We start from the raw sequence: 10,000 nt of genomic DNA, 5'->3' as shown, positions 1-10,000 counted from the left end.
ACAGCTCCTACGTGGGAATCATGTAGCACATGGGAAGTCTCTTGTTTGAGACAAAGCTGCAAATAATTTCCCCATATTCCTTGTCCATAAAAAAGTTCCATTGGAAACATTGTTAGGAGAAGCTGATAGGGAAGGAAAAAGCAGTGTCCAAGAGATTAAACATTGTAACTGTGAAAATATTTACAAAGAAGCATTAAGAGATCACGTTTTTCTTTGTTTTCAGAGGACTTCTAATTTTATAATTTCCTTTTTACGTATGTTTATAAATTTACTCAGAATGCTACCAAGTACCACTACTATGTGTTACCCAAACCACAGTTCCTGTAACATGCATCTATGATTGTGGTGGAAGTGTCTCACAGAGGTAAAAATCTAAAGTGAGGTAGTGTTATTGTTATTTCATAACAAGTTATGAAAATTTATCTATTCCTGTGTTCCTAGACATTTAGTACATCACCTTCATATTCATTGATAAACTGTAGGCTTTAACTGATCTAAGAGAAGAGTGAAAGGAAAATTTTCCACCTCATGTAATCGGATTTTGATTCAGTTTTCCAAGTGTCTCGTAAGTTTGATTTGAACCTTACAGATCACATCAATTTATATGCATACAGGAAGTGAGTAATGTTCTTTCTAAAAAAGAGTTTTGATGTTATGTAACTTGAATGTTTGAACTTGCAAATGGAGCATTTTCTCAGAGTAGTTTTTGCATTTGATTTCCCACTTAAAAAGGGAAGATGGCAACTGACCACTTTGGAGGATCATCCTGATTCCTTTATGGTTCACTGGCGCAGTTGATGCTTTAATGCAATGCAGAGATCTCTGATATTTGTACCAAGCTAAGTTGTTGCACTGCTTTCTTCTGTGTGGGCCCAATTTCAGGTTCTGTAGGGAAAAAAGTTTTAAGGTGCAATTTCAAATTACAGGTAAACCACACTGAAATGAAATTACTGCCAGAGAAAGTGCTTCTGCTACTCTTTTCTGCCCATGGTGTTGCCTAATTGCTGTCCTGCGTCCTCTAAACTGGTGGCTTTTGTTCTTGTTTGAGAACTGGCCATATTTAATAAAAACATCACACTATTCTTTTGTGTATGGAAAGGTTTCCATTAATTTGCTTCCAGAAATATTTTAGATAAAACTTTACAAAATAACTTAGCATAAAGAAGGCAGCTGGCATGAAAAATATTAATGCAGGAAATTAAATATTTGTTAGTGAAACAATAAATGCCTGTGTTATGCCTTTTAATAGGAAAGATCAGGCAAATTTAAGATAGGTAGAATGATGAGACTCTATCTGTTATTAAAAGGGGGGGAAAATAAAATTATCCAACAGGCACTACATGAGATTGGCATTTATGTTTAAGGGTTAATATGGGATGAAAGTTCAATCATTTAGATCTTGTGATCTCATTATCAGACTTGGCATAGCAGAGTGCTCTTTCTTCTACTCATAACGTTGTTCTTCTAATAACACTTAAATATAGCATCTATTTGAGTTCACAAGGACTAGTTACAGACTTAGATTCAACCATCCTTCTGAAGGGCCTTGGGTCATAGTTTGTCTTGTCACTCTACTAAATCTTGTTTGAAAAAGTGAGGCTTCAAGATGATTTAAGAAATACTTTTGCATAATTCTTTGAATTTGAATTGAACTATCTCTAGGGAGAAATTCTGGTGAAGTTTAAGAGAACTGGTTTACTCAACAAACCAGGAATGTTGCTTCCCAAATTGTCTGAAGTTTTTATATGACAAAGAGGAATTCTGGTATGTAAATGCCACATCAAAGTTTCAGAGGTAAAAATACAGTAAGAGCTTTTTACCTATTAATTGCCACAGATAATATGGAGAGTTTTATTTTCAAACTTCAAATTGAAAATTGACTTAAGAATTAGGGTTTTGATAAAATTATATATTTAAAAAAAATTCCAGATAGCCTGCTGATTATATGAGATAGGAGTATTGTTTTATATATTCAACAGATTGTAGCAAGTGATGTTTAAGTCATGGCTAGATTAGTATTTATTTTGACTATTATATACTGACTTGTAATTTAAATATTGTTATTTGATTCCCTTCTGGTATTGGATTAGTCCTTTTGGAGGTAAAAATAGTGGGGCAAAAAATAAAAGTAACACCTAGTTATTTTATTTTGGAGGTTCTTGAAACCTTTCATTTAATGATTTTTTTCTGAAATCTGCACAATATATAGATTTTTTTTTCTTGACAGTAAGGCACCTGTTCAGTGATTTAGGTCTCAAGTGCTACAGCAAAACAGAACTAAGAGAATGGTGAGATTTAACTTTTAAGACAGAGTCCTCTAGACAATATAACAACTGCTGGCCCACAACAAAGCTGAGCTTTTGAGCTGTGAAAGCCAGCCAAAGAAACAGGATTCTGAACAATTCATGTCTTTCAAAGTAGAGCATGGGGAGTTTCTAGGAAGCTGACACTCAAGGTGAAGGTCCAGTCACTGCTTAGTCTGTGGGACTCTCTAAATAGCATCTTCCATTTACATAAAAATGAAGGAGACTGAGTGTAAGACTGCCTTCAGTAGACTGAAATTCAATGGGACATTAAAATAAGTAGCTTTAAACAGAGGGCAGACAGTGGAATGGTAAAAGCAAAAAGTGTGAGTAGAAGAAAGAAAGCACCAGATAGAGTAACTAAAAAATACCCAGCATTTTACAGAGCACAATATCTTCAAGTATTTAATGCTTAATATACTAATGTTTAAGCTAGAGGAAAGAAGGTGATCAAATACTACAGAAGTTTAGTGCAATGCGCTTAGTTATGTCCATATTGACATCTCCTCTCTCTGGTTGAATACTTGTCCATTTCAGCCACTCAGTTTTTACCTGAAATTACTTTTATTTGATTTCCTCAAGCTGAACAACTGAGATGCTCACTTAACAGATACAACTTACAGTAGAAAGTTCTTAATTTATACCCATTTTGTTATGCTAATGGCATTGCTTAAGAATATTCAAGTTACATACTATACTCTCTCACGTCCTATCCTACATCTCAATTAAGGATGGAGAGCACTTAATTATAGGTAACTCGGAGAAACTAATTTAGTTCACTGACAAACTGAGCTAATCACCAAGGAAGGAAAGACTACTGGTACAGGCTCCCAAAATACTAATTCACTACTGTATTCACTACTGTCATACCTATCTGCAAGACACCAAGGGAGTAATAATTTTTTTCTCCTTACAAGTGTGATTTTTTAGATGCTGGCTTCCCTAGGTTGTATTAGTGCTAAATTGTAGGAATACATTGTGCAGATATGGTCAGCAAGAAGGTTCCATGACATTTAGCAACAAAGCAGCTGTGAAGCCATAAACAGACTTGTTTCAGAAGATGTAAGGTTTGTGTATTAATGCTCTCTAACCTATTCCTATCAGATGGCAAGATGGTTTGATTTGTTGGTTTGATTTGCTGGTTTGTTGAGTTAAGGCATAAAGGCATAGGATGCCCTGGTTGGCAAAATATGCACCATCACTTTTTTTTACTGCAGTGAATAAACTGATTCTGTTTTAGGACATTAAAAATCTAAATTATGTTTTTGCTTCTGTGACTACTGTAACATGAAGCATTTTATTGTTCTCTTCCCATACATGTCTCCAAATAGGCAATGACCTCTTTGGGAAGAAGTCGGAGATAAAGATATGTCTACAGCTGACTACTGAGGACAAGTTTAGTAAGGGAGGTAATGCTTCTTGCTTTAATAGTCTGCCTTGCTTTAGTAGGCCATTTAATCTTAATGGTGTCCCAGTGTAGCTATTAACTATTTAATGAAGAAAGCAGATGAGTAGGTGGAGTGAAAGGCTTTCTGCAATCCTTGCCCTGAAGAATAACATCACATCCTCATATGCTCTCTAGCTTTGCTCTTGTTGGTTTTTGTCTGGTTTGGTTTGCTTGTTTTGGTGAAATACCATATAGTACTTAATGACTCTTGTCTTCCTATTAGAAAACAGCCAGAAGACAGGCACAAATAGGTATTTCTGGTAGAATCAGACTTGTTAGCACTAAGACAAAACTTTTAAACTTCAGAATTTATATTGCACGTATATTGAAGCTAGTAGATTCTGAGCATTGCTGTTTTATTCAGCTGTTTGATTTTTGTTTACAAGGAGACAGTGTTGGAGACAGCACACACAGAGAGTAAGAGTCTAAAAATTCCAGTCATCTAAAGTCACTGTTTCCATGTGGCTTCCTTGCAAATTACTTAAGAGACATATGAGATACTAAAATTAGTTGCAAAGTTAACTCATGTTCATAATAGTATCAACTATTTAGTTGAAGAGGAACACCAATAAATTAACAAAATTTTCTTTCTCTGAGACAAATCACTACACTTGCAAGTAGAAAGTCTCCTTCCTACATGTCTAAAGCCCCTTCCAGAGTGAAGGGTTTAGTAGATAAATTACATATATTTAATCTGAATTGTTTTGCTAGTCAAATACTTTTGATGCAATTGTTTCAGAGTCACAATTAAAAGAGAAACAAAGGGAAGTGTTTTATCTATGCTGGAAACAAAAGAATCATTTTCACAAACCTGATATTACCTTGACAGTTGTTCCTACTTACACTGAAAGGCCAATACCATAAAAGAGTATGATTGCAGGGCCAATGGATCAAGACAATGTGTTGGGAAAGGGCCAGTGTAGTTTCTGTGAAGGGAGATAGCGACACAATCACACATTTCCAGCAGGTTTGTGAGTCAGGAAGTGCATGGACAAGGACGAACCAGAGAACATAGTTGTATTTTCAAAGAGTTATTTGTGAAGCTTTCTTACTAAAAGCTGACAAACAAAATTGTCATGGAATTGAAGTGAATGTCCTATGCTGAGTTGGAAATATGATTGAGGGATGGAAGCAGAGAGTATTTTTGGTTACTTTCTCAGGTGGAGAAAATTCAGCAAAGCTCTCTCCCAGAAATATTTGGGCTTATTTATGTTGTTTTATGCAGCAATCTTTGATTTTAATCAATGATCCAGGAAAGGGAATGCACACAGAATGATACTTGCATGACGTTAAACTGTTTCAGGTAATCAGATGCTGTGCTGGTGTAAAGAACTCCAGAAGGCCTCACAAAAGGGGGTGGGTAAAAAGGGAGGCTTAGAGAAGTAGATCAGTGTAAGGTAAAGCATAGAATTATCTGTCAAACCTGGAAGTCTAAGTTCATGAAATCTTGAAGTTGCTGATGTCAGCTCTCTGAAATCTTTGTCTGAAACTGCAACAGGAACACCGCCCCCCCAACAAACAAACTCCCCCAACAACAACAACAAAAAAAAACACCACCCAAAAAGCAAACCCTAAACAACAGAGATGTAGGGTGTCATCAGGAATAGTACTGAGAGCAAGACAGAAAGCAGTTCACTGCTCTGAAGGAAATCTCACTGTACTCCTATCTTGAAGTGCACAGTTCTAGTCTGCAAGGACACAACAAATTTAAAGAATGAATTGAGAAAGGTAACTAAAATGATCCAAGGGGAGAGACTGTCAATCTGATAAAGTAGGGACTAAAAGGCTCTTGTCACCGCAGTCTTCTGTTTTCACACAATGTTTTTACAGACAGAAGGCTGTGAGAAGAATACTGCTGTGTAAGGGTGTTCTTTGACTGTGTTCATCATTGTCACTGGAACACTGAGATGTGGAAAGTGTTTTTAGCACACAGAGTCTGGAGCATAAGTCTTATGGGGAATGACTGAGGGAGCTGGGGTTGTTTTGTCTGGGCAAAAGGAGGCTGCAGGAATTCTATTGCTCTCTACAACTGCCTGAAGGAAGGTTGTAGCAAGGAGGGGATCACTCTCTTCTTCCAAGTAACAAGTGTCAGGACAAGAGGAAATCACCTCAAGTTGTGGCAGTGGAGGTTTAGGATATTAGGAAAAATTTCTTCACTGAAAGGGTGGTCAGGCACTGGAACAGGCTGTCCAGGGAAGTGGTGGTGTCACCATCCCTAGAGGTATTTCGAAGACATGTAAATGTGGCACTTGGGAGCATGGTTTAGTGGTGGACTCAGCAGTGCTGATTCAATGGTTGGCCACAGAGTTATTAAAAGTCTTCTTCAACCTTAAATGATTTGATGATTCTGTGTAAAAGATCTGGTCTTTCTGAGATATACAGTTTCTGTCAGTTACACAACTTGCCTACACTTCTAGGAAGTGGCAAATCCCCTAAAATTTAGCAGTGTTGCTTAGAGTCACCAGTTCCATAAGAGATGCAACGTTTCTGGCGGGGAAGGCTGAGCCTGCCCTCGGGACGCAGCCAGGGCTGGCACAGCTGGCACTGTGCGGCTCTTTCCTGGTGGGACCGCATGGAGAAGGGGGCGGGTGCGCGTTGCCCTGTCCCGCAGGCAGAGCGTGGGTTCCCGGCGCTTCCCAAGGCGGGAGCGCGGCCGAGCCAGCGGCGGTGGCGGGCGGGCTCCCTCCGCCGGGCCGGGAGCGCCACTGCCAAACCGAGACGGGAGAGAACGAGCGAGAGTCGCCTCTCAAGCGCCGATTCCCAAAACCGCGAAAGCTCTCGGTGCAGGCGGGAAAGGAGGGCGGAGCGTGCCCGGGGGAGGTCCCGTTATCCAGCGCCCCGTCCCGCTCCCATGGGCGCCCGCCGCTCCCGCCGTCCTGGTCAGGCTGGAAGTGGGGCTGCTGTGACCTGCTCCATCGGAAAAACGGAGCGACATTTGCCTACGGAGCATCTTAGCTCACCGCTTACTTTCACGGTCATACGCCGGGGTTTGCAATTTCAATTACTGAGTAATAATTAAGAGAATTCTAAGAGTGTTTCAGTTTTCTGCTGCTTTGTAAGTATCCCTGCACACACCTGCAAGTGCTCCACTGGGAAAGGACGTGTTCCCTAACCTAAGGCTTTATACTCGGTGAGCCCAGAGAGACAGCAATGAGGGAACTGAGGGGAAATTGTTCAATCTACATCACAAAGTTATATATCTTGACTCCAAGATTGTCAGACAATTTTTTTTTTTCCCCAGAAGGAATATAAGTCACTGGGAAAAAAAATACAAATAAGAGGAGTTTGGGGGCCTGAAAAGTGATTTGTATGTAATAGTTCTGGTTGGGCTGATGTAGTCTGTATTACACAAGGAGATAGTTTAGCCCCGAATGAAGATAAACTATGCTGGTTACAATGTATAAGCAAGTTCAGAAAGCTTGAGGGGACTTCCTGAAAGACTCAAAACACTACTACAATGTCTTGGCTAACAGTCTGTCAAGTGTTTCTGGTGCTGGACAAAGCCGTGGGTATATTTCAGCAGATCCGTTAAGTGTGATTTGTGTTTTTGAAATCATAATCCTCTAAACCCATGCTGTCCTGATGCATGGGGAGAAGGCTCGTCCCGCAGAGGGTGTTCGGGCCCTGGGGGAGGTGGCCCAGGAGAGCGGTCACAGCACGGCCTGGAGATCCCAGCAGAGTTCGGGCACTGCTCTGGGCACTGTGTGACCCTTGGGGATGGTGCTGTGCACGGCCAGGAGCTGGACTCGATGGTCCTCATTGGTCCCTTCCAGCTTATTCTCTGATTCTACAACAAATGAAGCCTTTTAGCGGCGAGAAGAAACCACACTGCTTTTCTGTTTGCCTTTTCCTGTAAGGGAACCCCTCGGACTCTTGCACTCGCTGAAGGCAGAGCAAAGGGCTGGATGAGTGACTTACGCTACTTTTTCTGCTTTTTCTCCGCTGTTAGACGACTTTATTCCTTTTTTCTCCACAACAATTCTTTAATAATTGGTCGTTTTGGGGAAGGGGTTGCCCCAGCGGCCCGCAGGGCGCGCACCGGCGGGGGTGGCCCGGGCCCCCCTCAGCCCCTCTCGGGTCGGGCCGGGCCGGGTCACCCTTAGCCCCTCTCGGGCCGGGCCGGGCCGGGCCGGGTCACCCTCAGCCCCTCTCGGGCCGGGCCGGGCCGGGCTCACCCTCAGCCCCTCTCGGGCCGGGCCGGGCCGGGCCGGGTCACCCTCAGCCCCTCTCGGGCCGGGCCGGGCCGGGTCACCCTCAGCCCCTCTCGGGCCGGGCCGGGCCGGGCTCACCCTCAGCCCCTCTCGGGCCGGGCCGGGCCGGGCCGGGTCACCCTCAGCCCCTCTCGGGCCGGGCCGGGCCGGGTCACCCTCAGCCCCCCTCAGCCCCTCTCGGGTCGGGCCGGGCCGGGTCACCCTCAGCCCCTCTCGGGCCGGGCCGTGCCGTGCCGTGCCGTGCCGGGGGCGCTCCCGCGGGGGCCGGCAGGGGGCGCTGGTGCCCCGCGCTGGCCGCGCTCGCGCCCCTCGGCGCTTCCATTGGAGCAGCCGGAGCCGAGTTGGCGCCATTTTGAAGCCGGCGGGGGGACCGGGGCGCGCTGCGGAAGGGGAGGGGGCTGGCGGCGATTGGCTGCGGCGGCGGCGGCGGCAGCGCCTCTCCGAGCCCCGAGCGGCGGCGGCGCGGAGCGGAGCGGACCCGCCTGCGACCGGCGAGGCCAGGCGGCTGCGGCGGGTAAGGAGCGAGCGCGGCGCCTCGGCCGCGGGTACCCCCGCCCCGGCCCCGCTCCATTTTCCCTCCTCGGGGGCGCGGGGGGCGCCCGCCCGGAGCGAGCTCGGGGCCGGCGCTGGAGGAGGACGGGGAGCGGCGGGGAGCGGGAGGGCAGAGCAGAGCAGAGCAGAGCTCAGCTCCCCTCGGCCCGTGGTGAGCTCCCCTTCCCATCCCCCTCGCCCCTCCGCGGGGCTGCTCCCCTCCCCCCTTGTCCGTGGCCGCCGTCAAATACTGAATTTCTCCTCCTCCCGGCGGCTCTCCGGGCGAGGGGGTGACCTTGGCGGGGGGCCCGGGGGTCACCCCTCGCCCCGGGGCCCGGCGGGCGGGGTCCCCCAGCGCCGGGGGCTCCTCGGGCGGGAACCGGCCGGGGGGGGGCGGGGAGCTGCTCGCCCGTGGCTGCGAGTGAGTGAGCGAGTGAGGGAGGGAGTGAGTGAGGGATCGCGGCTCCCCGGTGTCCCTTCCCTCCCCGCCCCGGGCACCGGCCCGGTCCCGCTCCTGGGGCGGCTGGGGCTGTGCCGGGCTGAGCTGGGGCCGTCCCCGTCCCCTCCCGCCCGGGCTCTCCGCTTCCACCGCGCCTCGGCGGGTCCCCGCTCCTGTGCGAGCCCTCTTCTTTCACGCTGCCTTGGCTTTTTTTTTCTTCTTCTTCCCCCCTTCCTTTCCTCCTCTTTTTTTCCCTCCCACTTCGCATCAGGCTCTGTTAGAAAGCGCTCGGGAAGGGAGGACGGGGGGAGCTGGGGGAGGGTGGTTGCCGCCGCCTGGAAGATGGAAAACTATGAATTTTACATCTGAATTGCCAGATGGAGAATGGTTAATTTATAGGTTATGTATTGTTTGCGTCGAGAGCCTCCGGTCAGGAATTTAGGTCCGTAACTTCATCCCGCTGCAAATAAATCACTATCTGCTCTTCAAAACAAATCAACAATTAATGACGGCGAGCAGTCCTGGAAGATTAAACTGCAGCAGAGCAGCTCCTACAGAGCTGTGTTTTGTCTTGCCAGCCTTATTCTGACTTTTATGCTTGCTTGCTGCGTGGTGGCTTTCCGAGAGCTGTGGTTATTTAGTTCGGCGTTGTGTTTTCCCATTTAACACAACTGCTGAAGCCTTCTCCTGTTGGTCTTTGTTTTGTGCTTGCCGGGTAGGTGCTTTGGCTGTAATTGATTTCTTTCCGCTGGGGATGGAGTAGAAGGAGCGTTGAAAATTTGAGTGGCTTTATAGTTGAAAACGAGCCTCAAATCACGTTTTGGGAAGGGAGTAAGACGGCGTGCATTCTTTCAGGTTTTCCCTTTCCAGAGTAGTGGAGTTGTTCAGTTTTCAGGTGGTAGAAATGTTGCCTGGTATGTTTTGCATGTACTGTAGGTATGCTAGATATTACACTGTGTAAAGTAACTCCTCAAAAAGAAGTGGAAGAGCTGAGTGTGTGCCATGCTCAGAGCACCTGAAAGAAGACTGACAGTGACAGGCCATCAGGTAAGGTGCTTTAGCAGAGGTG

The 10,000-nt window shown here is 46.1% G+C and overlaps 1 protein-coding gene across 3 annotated transcripts in view; it reads left to right on the top strand.

Moving 5' to 3' along the window:
• Positions 1–8,330: 8,330 nt before the first annotated feature.
• PDS5B (PDS5 cohesin associated factor B) overlaps positions 8,331–10,000 on the top strand; it is a 101,619-nt gene continuing 99,949 nt past the window's right edge. For 2 of the 3 annotated variants that reach the window (XM_083854748.1, XM_083854747.1), the window contains exon 1: positions 8,332–8,475. The gene's annotated coding sequence lies outside the window, so the exon portion shown is untranslated. Of the gene's footprint in view, positions 8,476–10,000 lie in introns of all 3 variants that reach the window. The other variant, XM_083854749.1, reaches the window with a different exon arrangement.

Source organism: Zosterops lateralis, assembly GCF_965231275.1.
Source record: "Zosterops lateralis genome assembly, chromosome: 2".
Classification (NCBI taxonomy): Eukaryota; Metazoa; Chordata; class Aves; order Passeriformes; family Zosteropidae; genus Zosterops; species Zosterops lateralis.
This window is presented reverse-complemented; position numbering and strand designations above follow the sequence as displayed.